Below are 14735 nucleotides of genomic sequence, written 5' to 3'. Positions count from 1 at the left end.
GCATCACAACAAGGGGTCGGCTATTTAGGACTGAGGAGGAGAAATTTCTTCACTTGTAGAGTTGTAAAACTTTGGAATTCCGTAACTCAGTAAGCTGTGGAGCTCAGTCATTGGGTACATTCAAGTCAGAGACCGGTAGATTTTTGGGTACTAAGTGAATTAAGAGATATGGCATAGGGCAGGAATGTGTAGCTGAGGTAGATAATCAGCCACGAACTTAATGAATGGCAGAACAGGCTTGAAGGGCTGAATGGCCTACTCCAGCTCCTGTTTTTGATGTTCTGATTAACTAAATTCTTCTTTGGCCTCCTTATCTCAAGAGACAATGGGTAAGCGCCTGGAGTGGCTATAAAGGCCAATTCTAGAGTGACAGACTCTTACACAGGTGCTGCAGAAAAATGTGTTTGTTGGGGCTGTGTAACAGCCCCGACTAAATATAGACTTATAAAAAGCCATTCACCGTTTAATTGTTCTTGGGGAATAGTACAGCAGCAAATTGCAGTCTCTGCTTCAACTTTGTGGCAGAGATGTCGCTGAAAATTGTAAAAGAAAGGCTGACATTTTTTTTAAAAATGGATAGGACAAACAAGAGTTGAAAAAGACAAAAAAGGTTCAGCTGTGGGGAGGAAATATAATCCTAATTAAAAAGTAAGTACCAGATGTTTTTTCCTATGTAGTTGTCCCCTCCAATTTACCTTAATACCTCAGAGTTCAACCAGATGTAGACAGTGTGGAGAAGAAATTAGGCCAATTTATAAACGTTCATAGCAGTTTAATGCTTCCTCAACCACCATTATATCCCTTTCTCTCTCGGTCATCAGCTGAGAGAGGAAGGAAACTGTTCGCATGACAGTGGTTTTCCTCCAGTACTCCACCTAAATGGCCATTCAGCCCATCCAGGGCTAGACAGCAAAAGTTAGCAAGTTATTTGGCAACATAGTGCAGTGTAGCGCATCAACTAAAAGGCAAGAATCGCTGAATAGTGATCAGGAGCGTGAATTGTAATGGATTTCACAGCTACTCTATTGGCTAGATAGGAATGGATCAAGGTGTAAGCAAACCGGGCATATTTTCAGGGCATCACTACAGGATAAGGCAACAACAGTGGCTCACAACAGTCACAAGCACACATTTGAAAAATCTCAATTTTGGCATTTAGAATGAACCGAGCATGGCCCTTTTTACTTCGAGGAAGACTAGCTCATGTGACCCACTCAACCTCTCCAAGATAAAGGAAACCTCAGAAGAGGCAAGATGGTGTAGTGGTAATGTCACTGAACCAGTACTCTAGAGGCCCAGGCAAACGCCGTGGGGACATGGGTTCAAATCCCACCATGGCAGCTGGTGGAATTTAAATTTAATTAATAAATTCAATTAATTAATAAAAACCTGGAATTGAAAGTTTCTCTCAGTAATGGCACCATGAAACTACTGATTGTCGTAAAAACCCATCTGGTTCACTAATGTCCTTTAGGGAAGGAAATCTGCCTTCCTTACCTGGTCTGGCCTACATGTGACTCCAGACCAACAGCAATATAGTTGACTCTTAACTGCCCTCTGAAATGGTCTAGCAAGCCACTCAGTGGTCAAAGGCAAATAGGGATGGGCAGAAAATGCTGACCTTGCCAACAGCGCCCACATCCCATGAAAGAATAAAAAAAGGTTGCTGGTTAGTACTGTCTGCAGGCTTGCCTTGGCCTTCAACCTCTCAATGTCCCCTGACTTCCTTCTGCCTCAGTCAGGGGAAGAGCACAATTCTTCCATTCCCAGCTGGCTGGGACAATGATGCTAACAGGCAGTTTTTGAAAACTTGGTTACGTGGTATTCTGACTGGATCGGATTTAAAATTTGTTGGGAACAGTGTAGTATTTGCATATTTAACATTTTAAAATCCCCGAGTACACACATTAATCAATACCAGCATTACCCAGGAGAATAGAGACAGTACAACAACTACTTGCATTTATACATGCCTTTAAAAGTAGTAAAACGTCCAAGGCGCTTCACAAGAACGATATCAATTTGACAGAGCCACATAAGGAGATATTGGGAGGGAGGGAGGGAGAGAGCGCGCGCGAGGGCACAGAGGTTTAAGAAGGAATTCACAGAGCTTAGGGCCTCAACAGCTGAAGGCACAGCCACCAGTGGTGAACTCATGAATTCAGGGATGCACAATATCCTATTCAGGTCTGACTAAACCAGATAATATGAAATCTTAGTGTCGTACCTTGATAAAATAGTTACAGTACTTTCCCTTTCCCCCTGCCCATCAGTTCTCTCCCCCTTCTTTCCTAATGCCATTTACTCCCTCACTGGGGTAGCTCCACAGGCAGCAATGGCTGTCCAGCCTCACCTAATTAGCCATTATTTACACAGGTACTTCAATAGTAGACAGCTGAAAGCTATCCAAAAATCAGAGCCGAGCTCAACATAGTCCTCGACATATGTAGCAATGAGATCATTCCAGTTTAACAGATTGTGGAGAGGTGCAGGGGACAATACAAGTATTGTATTGTCTGCCAAGCTATTATTCACTTCTCCTTTCCAATGGCCTTCCCTGAGCAACAGTAGGAATAGACTGAATGTTGGGTAGTTCTTTTGTTCCCCAATAAGAAGCCTCTGGAATGTGTTGTCAGCTGGTATGATGGGTACTGACTCTGCCTTCAAGAAGGAGCTGGACTGCTTCCTGACTGGGACAGAGATTGCATCATATAGAAGGCAAGACTTTATATAGAACACTTGGTCCACGTGGTTTTGGGGACTGGTTTCAATCACCTGAGGGGATCAAAGAGGAATTGCCCAGAGTATTTTCCCTTCTAATCCTGTTATTTTGCCTCTCCCAGGGGTTTACATGGCTACGGGGTGGTATGGGCAGTGTGATGCTCCAGCTGCCATGAGCTTGTTGGACCAGCTGCTCTTTTCCTACTCAATTTTGTACGTTTGTATGAGGAGCTGCTACTTTTCCCTTCCCCCGACCCAGAAATGTAGCAGTTGTGCATGCCCAGCAGAGCTAAAATGACTGAGCAGAGACCAAGAGGCAATCTCTAGGGAGGACACACAGGCTTCCAGCAAACCAGTCTTGGCAGCAGGCTGTTCAGAGACTTCTGAAATTTAAATCCGAGATTCTTACAGATAAGTTCACTTTTTCCTCCACTTACTCTGCTATTTTATTCTGTGATTTTCCCCCCCCAATGAACTTATATCAAAGCAAAGCTAACAAAAGAAACTCAAGCCACAGTCCCACCCTATCCTGTTCTCTCTCTCGATTTTGACTTGACAAAGGTGGTAATACGAAAGAAAACACTTGCTGCCACCCTCTTGCCTGTTCTTTATTGGTCTTGAATGGCTGGGAGTAAATTGATCCAACACAGCAACATATAACAAAAGGAGACAAAGCTGAATTGCATCGCTAGTGACCGAATAATGAAACTTAAAACCCAAAACAAAATCGACTTAAAACACAGTTAAACCACTGACTGTTTCGGTTTCCTGTGGTCTCCAGAGTAACTGCCCCTACAGTACAACAGTAGGCCACCTGGCCCTTCGAGCCTGCTCCACCACTCAATAAGATCATGGTTTATCTTTCTACCTCAAATCCTTCCAGCACTATTTCCATACCCCTCAGTTCCCTCAGTATCCAAAAGTCTATTGATCTTTGTCTTTGAATATATTCAATGACTGAGCATCCACAGCTCTCTGGAGTAGAGAATTCCAAAGATTCATTGAAGGAATTTCTCCTCATCTCAATCCTAAATGACCAATCCCTTATTCTGAGACTATATTCCACAACAGAAGTGCCCCCTCTCCTATGTTGAAGGTGTTGACTTTCTTTCTACGGCTACTGATCATCCTTTGGGTATCTTACCCCCTAGGAAGTACAGAGGGTCAGAAGGACCTTGGTGTACTTGTCCATAGATCACTGAAGGCAGCAGCACAAGTAGATAAGGTGGTTAGGAAGGCATATGGGATACTTGCCTTTATTAGCCGAGGCATAGAATATAAGAGCAGGGAGGTGATGATGGAGCTGTATAAAACGCGAGTTAGGCCACAGCTGTGTACAGTTCTGGGTACCACATTATAGGAAGGATGTGATTGCACTGAAGAGGGTGCAGAGGAGATTCACCAGGATGTCGCCTAGGCTGGAGCATTTCAGCTATGAAGAGAGACTGAAAAGGCTAGGGTTGTTTTCCTTAGAGCAGAGAAGGCGGAGGGGAGATATGATTGACGTATTCAAAATTATGAGGGGCACTGATTGGTTAGATAGGAAGAAATTTTTTCCCTTAGCGGAGGGGTCAAAAATTTAAGGTAATTTAGAGGGGATTTGAGGAAAAATTGTTGCACCCAGAGGGTGGTTGGAATCTGGAACACAATGCCTGAAGAGGTGGTAGAGGCCTTTAGCACTTCCCATCAGGTCAGGCCACCTTAAATAGTGACAAGAGTGATTGACTTACGCAGTAAGTTTATTATTAGTTGATCTCTTGTGCTGTTGCACATAAGGAATAATGCCCAAGGGTAGTCTTTAGGTGAGATGGGATTGAGAGAGCAGGGAACAATGCAACCAGGGCAGTATTGTCCTAGATGTTAGCTACATATGGATAATTAGCAGTCCAAATGTGGCTAATTGCAATTCTCATCAGTAAATAAAGATGAACCATGAATGAGCATGTGATCTCAATATTCTCACAGCATAGGTATGTGAATTCAACCTTTTTGTGCATCAGTTGGTGAGTGCTTTGCTTCCTTGGCTGCTGAATGCTGGGAGACGTTTGTGAAGTAAATACACACAAGTACACTTAGCTGTATTCTAAGTCATTTTGTACTAAAATTGGTACCTTCAAGCAAGAGTTGGACCTATTCTTGACTAGGATGCAGATCATCGCTTACAAAAAGAATAGAATTATCAGTGATCTCCTGTACTAGTTTTGACTGCAATGAGAAAGTTGGAGATCGGAGAGGAATGCCAATTTTCCCCCCAAATTGGCCTGTTTTATTTTCAAATCTGTTTCTTCGTCTGTCAGATGGTTTTGGGCGGGATGGAGTGCGTGAATATTGTGATACACAAGGTATCACAATTGTGAGGGACAGGCTGGATGGATCAGAGGGTCTCTTGCTGTCTGTCATTGTTTGTACGTACCTGCAATCCTGTAGTAGTCAGCGATATCTATTGGGCAAGATTGGACCAAGGTATGCAGAAGTAATTCAGGCCCCATTTTAAAGCCATATATTCTGTTCTTATTTTATCTAATACTTCGTCTATAGATACGTAACTGCCATAGTCGGTTTCACAGTGTGCTCAGAAATCAAGACCAGTGTCTGATGTAACCAACTGAGCAATACTCCACAATTTGATAAGACATCTTACTATTTCCATTCCAACACTGCTTTGAGAACCTCCAGCTGAGATCAGATGAGAATCAGGATCAAACCTGGAGCGTTCCTGGTCGGTGTGCCTCAGTACCATACTGGGTTGTGCATTCAACCACTAAACTCCGTGCTTCTGGTATTTCAGTCAGGTGTCATACTGAAGGGAAAGAAAAGTTTGTAATGAGTTTACCCAGCCCACATTATAAAATATCTGCCTTTAATTCAACTATAGGGTGTGCTATGAATAGAGTAAATGAAATTAATTACATGGGGTGTGGTTACTGCTGTAGCTTTCGCAATATTGCGTCAAGGTTCCGCTCTCATTACCAATTATTACAGCACATTCCGTGCCATGCTCCTCCCCATATTACCACAGCAAAAAAAAAAATCGGACATATTGTGGAGCGGGGGAGAGGAAGTTTTCTCCCCACTTCACCTGAAGGCACTGGTTGTGGAGTGCGAGTACATGGTCACAGCCACCTCCAAGTGGTCAGTGCTCACATGCAAGCTTCTATTGCAGCTGCTAACAACAACAACTTACATTTATACACCCTTGATGTAGTAAACCATGACATGCCATAAAGGCCTGCTACCCGACCAGAACCCAATGGGACCCGACAACATGCGTCAGGTTCGGGTCGGATCGAGTTGCACTTCCGGGTCTGACATTCGGGCTCGGGTCAGGTTTCCTTTGCAGAGCTTTAACATGCCACTTCACAGGAGTGTTATCAAACAAAATTTGATGCCAAGCTACATAAAGAAAGACAAACTTGCATTTATACAACGCCTTTCATGACCACCGGACATATCAAAGTGCTTTACAGACAATGAAGTACCTTTGAAGCATAGTCATTGTTGTAATGCAGGAAACATGATCGTCAATATGCACATAGCAAACTCCCAATGGCCACCAACGATGAACGATGAAAACTGGGGTTGTTCAAGAGTCCAGAATTAGAGGAGCACCGATATCTCGGAGGGGGTTTACTGAGATTGGGACGGGGCCAAGGTCATACAGGAAGTTGAAAACAAGGATAAAAATTTTAAAACCGAGATGTTGCCGGACAGTAAGCCAATGCGGGTCAGGTGACGATGGGTGAAGAGGACTTGATGCGAGTTAGGATATATGCTGTAGAGTTTGTGTGTGGGGGCGGGGGGAGTGGAGACAGACTTTTTAAAAAAAGGAACTTCTGTCAATTTACAATAAAATCTCGGCAAATTTTCCACTTCCCACTTTCAAGCAACCTCCATGAGGCCTTGGGGCCACTTTTCTCGCAGACTGTCCCATTGTGACTAAAGTGGGAACAGCCGAGAAAATTCACTCCACATTGTTACACCTGGCAGATTCAGAGCGCATAAAACAGCGGAGGGACTAGAGGAGTATAGAAAGCGTAGGGGTGTACATAAAAAAATTAGGGGAGCGAAGAGGGGGACATGAAAAAACATTGGCGGGCAAGATAAAGGAAAATCGTAAGGAGTTTTATAAGTCTATTAAGGGCAAGAGGATAACCAGGGAAAGAGTAGGGACCAGAGTGGCAATGTGTGTGTGGAGCCGGAGGACATAGGTGAGGCTTTAAATGATTACTTTTCATCTGTGTTCACTATGGAGAAGGACGATGTAGGTGTAGAGATTGGGGGGGGAGGGGGGGGATTGTGATATACTTGAAAAATTAGCATTGAAAGGGAGGCAGTATTAGCTGTTTTAGCAGGCTTAAAAGTGGATAAATCCCCAGGCCCAGATGAGATGTGTCCCAGACTGTTATGTGAGGCAAGGCAGGAGATAGCACAAATTTTCAGATCCTCTCTGACCACAGGAGAGGTACCAAAGGACTGGAGGACAACAAATGTGGTACCATTATTCAAGAAGGGTAGCAGGGATAAACCAGGTAATTATAGGCCGGTGAGGCTAACATCAGTGGTTGGGAAACTATTGGAAAAAATTCTGAGGGACAGGATTAATCTCCACATGGAGAGGCAGGGATTAATCAGGGATAGTCAGCAAGGCTTTGTCAGGGGGAGATCATGTCTAACAAACGTGATTGAATTTTGAGAGGTGGTAACTAGATGTGTAGATGAGGGTAAAGCAGTTGACGTAGTCTACATGGACTTCAGTAAGGCTTTTGATAAGGTCCTGCATGGGAGATTGATTAGGAAGGTAAGAGCCCATGGGATCCAGGGCAATTTGGCAAATTGGATCCAAAACTGGCTTAGTGGCAGGAGACAGAGGGTGATGGGCGAGGGCTGTTTTTCCGAGCGGAAGCCTGTGACCAGTGGTGTACCGCAGGGATCGGTGCTGGGACCCTTGCTGTTTGTAGTGTACATTTATGATTTAGATGTGAATATAGGAGGTATGATCAGTAAGGTCACAGATGACACGAAAACTGGTGGTGTTGTAAATAGTGAGGAGGAAAGCCTTAGATTACAGGACGACATAAGATGGGCGGAGCTGTGGCAAATGAAATTTAATCCTGAGAAGTGTGAGGTGATACATTTTGGGAGGACTAACAAGGCAAGGGAATATACAATGGATGGTAGGACCCTAGGAAGATTATGATTAGATTAGAGATACAGCACTGAAACAGGCCCTTCGGCCCACCGAGTCTGTGCCGAACATCAACCACCCATTTATACTAATCCTACACTAATCCCATATTTCCCTACCACCTACCTATACTAGTGACAATTTATAATGGCCAATTTACTTATCAACCTGCAAGTCTTTTGGCTTGTGGGAGGAAACCGGAGCACCCGGAGAAAACCCACGCAGACACAGGGAGAACTTGCAAACTCCACACAGGCAGTACCCGGAATCGAACCCGGGTCCCTGGAGCTGTGAGGCTGCGGTGCTAACCACTGCGCCACTGTGCCGAGGGTCAGAGGGACCTTGGTGTACTTGTCCATAGATCACTGAAGGCAGCAGCACAGGTAGATAAGGTGGTTAGGAAGGCATATGGGATACTTGCCTTTATTAGCCGAGGCATAGAATATAAGAGCAGGGAGGTTATGATGGAGCTGTATAAAAGCTGGAGTACTGTGTACAGTTCTGGGCACCACACTATTGGAAAGATGTGATTGCACTGGAGAGGGCGCAGAGGGGATTCACCAGGATGTTGCCTGGGCTGGAGCATTTCAGCTATAAAGAGAGACTGAAAAGGCTATGGTTGTTTTCCTTAGAGCAGAGAAGGCTGAGGGGGGACATGATTGAGGTATACAAAATTATGAGGGGCATTGATAGGTTAGATAGGAAGAAACTTTTTCCCTTAGCGGAGGGGGTCAATAACCAGGGGGCATAGATTTAAGGTAAGGGGCAGGAAATTTAGAGGGGATTTGAGGAAAAAAAATTTCACCCAGAGGGTGGTTGGAATCTGGAATACACTGCATGAAGAGGCAGGAACCCTCACAACATTTAAGAAGTATTTAGATGAGCTCTTGAAACGCCATAGCATACAAGGCTACAGGCCAAGTGCTGGAAAATGGGACGAGAATAGTTAGGTGCTTGATGGCCGGCACAGACACAATGGGCCGAAGGGCCTGTTTCTGTGCTGTATAACTATGACATGATGTATCACTCGCCATAATTAAACGGCTCTCCCGCATGACCCAATTTGCTTAAGAAAACTCAATAAACCCAACCACTCCACTGGGGCAGTCTCAGACCTTTATGGGCGGCACAGTGGCGCAGTGGTTAGCACTGCAGCCTCACAGCTCCAGCGACCCGGGTTCAATTCTGGGCACTGCCTGTGTGGAGTTTGCAAGTTCTCCCTGTGTCTGCGTGGGTTTCCTCCCACGTGCCAAAGACTTGCAAGTTGATAGGTTAATTGGCCATTATAAACTGCCCCTAGTATAGGTAGGTGGTAGGGAAATATAGGGACAAGTGTGGTAGGAATATGGGATTAGTGTAGGATTAGTATAAATGGGTGGTTGATGGTCGGCACAGACTCAGTGGGCCGAAGGGCCTGTTTCAGTGCTGTATCTCTAAACTAAACTAAACTAAACCTCACACTGGCCCATCTGCCAAAAATATATTAATGACTCTCTTTATAATATACAAGATCTCCTCCCACCAGTGGTTAAGATGTTCCAGATGTTCCTCAACCTCTAGGTAGAAGTTACTTCTTAATTGTGCATTCAACTTGTCCAAATTTCATTCCATGTCCCATTGTCATAGAGACATAGAGAGATACAGCACTGAAACAGGCCCTTAGGCCCACCGAAGCTGTGCCAACAACCACCCATTTATATTAATCCTACATTCATCCCAAATTCCCTACCACATCCCCACCATTCTCCTACCACCTACCTACACTGGCCTGCAGGGTACAGTTAACCATTCACTGGAGAGCCTCAAAATCCTCGAACGGCCTTTTATCATATGATAATTTGTATCCCATGTTGAGACCATATTATGGATCTGCTCCTGTGCTGTCGTCCTGCAGCCTCTATAGCACAGTACCAGTGCAGAATCATCTGGACACGTGATTCAAGAGAGTTTACTTTGCACTTTTGAAAGGAATCTGTGTACATATTCCTGTTCTTCAGAAGCTTTTATCCCCCAATAATCAAACAGTACAGATACATAACTTCGACAAGTCACAGACATAGCATTCGTTTCTGTCTTACTCAAGAGCTGTAATTCTGGACTGTTCTGCTATTCCACGCATAAAATACCCATCTGTCTGTCCCCTTCCAATGGAGTAATTTTGGTTAAGAAGCAGCTATGAAGAAAACAATGATTACTGTCATTGCAGGGGGTCTTCTACACACTCAAATTACAGGGTGTGACCTACATTTTCAATCCTGCCAAACAACAGGTGACTAAGTACTACTATAGACTTCACTATTTCATAACTTCCTTTGGTTATTTCTGTGCAGTATTTTAGGTGTTTGTTTTTCTCCCCCTGAAGACAATTTCTTCCTTGTACCATCACATTTTACCATGCCTATAATAAAAACATTGCCAGCGTTCGCCAGAGCTGGCGGGCAGCCATAAAGGCGGGGCTAAAGCGTGGCGAGTCGAAGAGACTTAGCAGTTGGCAGGAAAAAAGACAGAGGCGCAAGGGGAGAGCCAACTGTGTAACAGCCCCGACAAACAAATTTTTCTGTAGCACCTGTGGAAGAGCCTGTCACTCTAGAATTGGCCTTTATAGCCACTCCAGGCGCTGCTCCACACACCACTGACCACCTCCAGGCACTTACCCATTGTCTCTCGAGATAAGGAGGCCAAAGATAAGATAAATAAAAACAGACAGTTTTTTTTTTAATATATGGGAGGGAATGACAAAGGTGACCAGCCTGAAATGTGAACTCTGTTTCTCCACAGATGCTGCCAGATCAGCTGAGTATTTCACGCATTTTCTGTCTTTATTTCTTAAAGGATATCAATTTTCAGCTGAGAATGCATGCCAGCAAGGTAACTTTTGAAATTGTCAGCGTCAATGGTCACACGAGCGTAATTTATTCATTGCTCCCTTCTTTCTGAAATATAGACCCTCAGCCTCTCTTTAGTACCCTGGCCATTTCGAATAGCCACGCCTGAGTATTCAAATGTCAAATGTTGTTCAACTGCAGGATGCGCGTGCCTGGTCCTGTTCCCACCCGATGTCCGTTAATATGTAGTTTGGAACAAGACACCCAAAAGCAATCAGAAGCTGAAGTCCAAGGTTCAATGCACATTAGAAATAAAAAACTGTACGGTTGGCTAAAAATCACCAACTGACAAACTGAAAAAAAACCTAACTGCTTCACTGAAAAGTCAGACAAATGGCACTGCTACTTATTGTGTGCATGATTATATCTCTCTCTCTCTCTCACACACACACACACACACACACACACAAACAGTATTTGAAACCTTCAAGTTGCATCGGTGGAGGAAGCCTTCTTAAAAGGATTTCACAAAAACAGTGGACGCCGAGCCAGAGAGGGGGAAAAAAAAGGTTGTGAAAGGGTGTTAGTTAGGCTTAGGTCAGGGTCAGAGGAGAGCTTGAGGTTTTCGAAAGCAGAGGGAGTAACAAGGAAATATGAGGCAGAGTGCTGCAGAGAATAAGGTCATAGTCATGGAGAAGAGTAGATCAGAAGGTAGAAGTGTGGCAAGACCACAGATGGATTTGAAAGCAAGGGCAAAAACGTTAAAGTTAGGGCACAGGAGCTAGATGCAACTTAGGATGATGGGAATGCAGGGCTTGTGGGCAAAAGCTGGGCAGCAGCATTTGGAATGAGATGTACCTCGTAGCGTTTCAAAGCTAGGAAAACATTATAGTTGTCCAGCCTTGGGGTAATTAAGAGCTGGTTAAGGGTTAAGAGCATCTGCAGCAGAAACACCATTAACTATTTCATTGGAATTAAAAAGAGTGTGATTTACATACTAGATTTTATAGTAATGCATCTGAACCACAGAACTGATAGAACAAACTTACACACCACCACCCCACCCCGCCTCCAATGAGCAACGAATGGTTTATATTGGCTAATGGCGCATCAAAGAGCGAGATAAGCATGCCGTTGATGATTAAGAGTAAGGGCATCACGGACAGAACACAATGAATATTGGACAAAATTTGGCTCTTCCTGATTACCTAAATGCAAGGTCCCATGTGAGTGAACCTTGCAGATCAGGAATGATTTCCAGTCCGTGCTGAGTTATCTGAATTCAAATGAAAAGACAGCTGGAGCATTAAAACTGCGCTCAGTGTCCTAAGATTGGAAAAGAAAAAAGAAATTAACAAAATTAATTGGCCACAACTCCATAACAATGTCTAGACTTACATCTGAATAATAGCTACCTGTGCAGAGTACCGGAGTCCATGAAACCATGTTTCAGCAAGAATAAACATCTGAGTCACAAAGCACAGGAAGCGGCCACTTGGCCCATCTTGCCTGTGCCGGCTCTTTGAAACAGGAGTCATGGCTAGCCCCACACCCACTCATTTTATCCCCTTAATCTTATAAGTTCCTCATTCCCAAGTAACTGTTCAACAAACTTTTAAAAGTTATGGAATCAGCCTCCACCAGGTTTTCAGCTAGAGTGTTCCAGATCCCGACAACGTACAGAAAAAGAATTCTCATCTCCTTTCTAGATCTTTTGCCGATGATTTTGCATCTATGACCTTCAGTTACTGACCCACTCATGAGGGGTTAGTTTTTCTCTATTTACTCGATCAAGACTTATCATCTTGAAAGCCTCTATTAGGTCACCTCAAGCTTCTGTGTTTCAAGGAGAAAGGTCCTTAAAGTTCCTCACCCGATAACATCCTAGTAAACGACCTCTGTCCCCTTTCTCAGGTCTTGACATCTTTCCTGAAACATAATACCCAGAATTGTCCACAACACTCCAGCTGAGGCCGAATCAATGATTTATAAAGTTTAGAATGATTGTATTCCTCTATTTATCAATCCAAGCAACCCATCTGCTTTTTTAACCAACTTGTCACCTTGCCATGCCACTTTTAAGCAGCTTTTGCATATGTCTCTTTGCTAAACTTTTCAAAATCGTGCCATTTATAGTATACTGTCTTTCCATATTAGCCCTTCCAAAGTAAATCACTGCACATCTCTCTGCATTTGGAAGACTGGGGGAGAAGATTAGCAGCAAAAGATTTAAAGTTCACCTTTACTCCTTGACCAAATTTCCCTAGAGTAGCCTCATTTAACTAAAACATCTGGTTAGGCCCCAACTACAGTACTGCATCCAATTCTGGTCACCACACTTAAGAAAGGATGTGAGGGTCCTTGAGAGGGTGCAGAGGAGATTTACCAGAATGGTTCCAGGCATGGGGGATTTTAGTTACAAGGTTAAGTTGGAAAAGCTGGGGTTGTTCTCCCTGGAGAAAAGGAGATTGAGGGGAGATTTGATAAAGGTGCACAAGATTATGACAGGCTTAGATAAATTAGACAAGGAAAAACTGTTCCCATTAACTGAAAGTACAAGGACTAGGGAACACATGGAAGGTTTAGGGCAAGAGATACAGGGGGAATGCAAAGAAGAATTTTTTTTTTTTTTTTAAAACACTGCGAGTGGTAATGATCTGGAACTTGCTTCCCACAAGGATGGTGGAAATGGAGGCAATGATTTTGAAAGGAAATTGGATGGGCACTTGAAGGAAATAGACTTGCAAGGCTACAGGGATCGAATGGGGGAGTGGGACTGACTGGATTGCTCTGTAGAGTGCCAGAATGGACTCGATAGGCTGAATGGCCTCCTTCTGTGCTGTAAATGATTCTAATTCTATTAAAAGGGAGGACAGAAATTAAATTATATGAGTTAAACAGAGCTTGGTTAAATGACTTCCACTGCAGTAGCTACGCCCATTCTCACACAGAAATAAAACAAACATCTTCACCTCTGATCCAAGTAAATTTACATTGTCAGGAACTAGCATTTACCAAAACCATAGTTCAGAAGTTACGCTATAAAGATAATTAATACATGGAAGGGCGTGAAGTTGCGGTACTCATCAACGAAACATGTTAGAAGTTAGTGCTTGTCCATTTAAAGGAAAGTGAATTTTTAACAGCAAAGTCTTACAGTTAAACAACATCTCTGGCACTGAAAATTAAGTGTGGAATCTCATTCTTTCAGATTTTAATTATTGAATATTTTACTTTTTTCTTTGTCTCTTATCTGTCAATCCTGTATCTGATCTGAAATTGTATTAAACATTTGAATTTATACTTCCTGGTTTAGACTCTTCCAGTCTCAGTAACAATTCTTCAATCTGATTGGTTAAGGAGATACACCGTTGCTTACCCTGTTCGCATAGGTCCCTGTAGAGTGAAATGGATTTCTATTAATGCAACTTCCAGTACCCAGGAAAAGTGCGTTGACAAATGTAAGTGTAATGAATGGTTGGTGCTATTCGTTCACCACTAACTGCAAAATCCCGGCCAATATTGCGTCAACTACCTTAAATTTCCTGTTACTCCAACAGTTTTACTCAGATTAATAAGGGTAGAGTGCATAAGTTTACATCCTTCTCCTCTTCAGTGAATCAGCTGTGGCTCAGTGGGAACACTCTCACTTCTGAGTCAGAAGGTTGTGGGTTCAAGTCCCATGTCAGAGACTTGAGCATATAAACCCAGGCTGATAATCCAGTATGCTATTGAGAGTTGCTGCACTGTTGGAATACCGTCTTTCGAATGTGACGTTAAACCCGAGCCAGCTGCTCGCTCAACTGGGTATAAAAGACCTATTCAACTATTTCAAAAAAAAAAAAAGTGGGAAAATAATTATTTCTCATCACTAAATAGATGCTGTTTGTGGGAACTTGCAAAAATGGCTACTGTGTTTCTTGAAAAAGTTCATTGCAAGGCGCTCTGGGACATCGAGGTTGTTAAAGTCGCTACAGAAATGCAAGTCTCTCTGAATTTTTCAA

General features: G+C 43.4%; 1 protein-coding gene across 1 annotated transcript in view; it reads right to left on the bottom strand.

Moving 5' to 3' along the window:
* tefa (TEF transcription factor, PAR bZIP family member a) overlaps positions 1-14735 on the bottom strand; it is a 44354-nt gene that overhangs the window by 14310 nt on the left and 15309 nt on the right. The window lies entirely within an intron of this gene.

This window comes from Heterodontus francisci, chromosome 41 (genome assembly GCF_036365525.1).
Source record: "Heterodontus francisci isolate sHetFra1 chromosome 41, sHetFra1.hap1, whole genome shotgun sequence".
NCBI classification, from domain to species: Eukaryota; Metazoa; Chordata; class Chondrichthyes; order Heterodontiformes; family Heterodontidae; genus Heterodontus; species Heterodontus francisci.
This window is presented reverse-complemented; position numbering and strand designations above follow the sequence as displayed.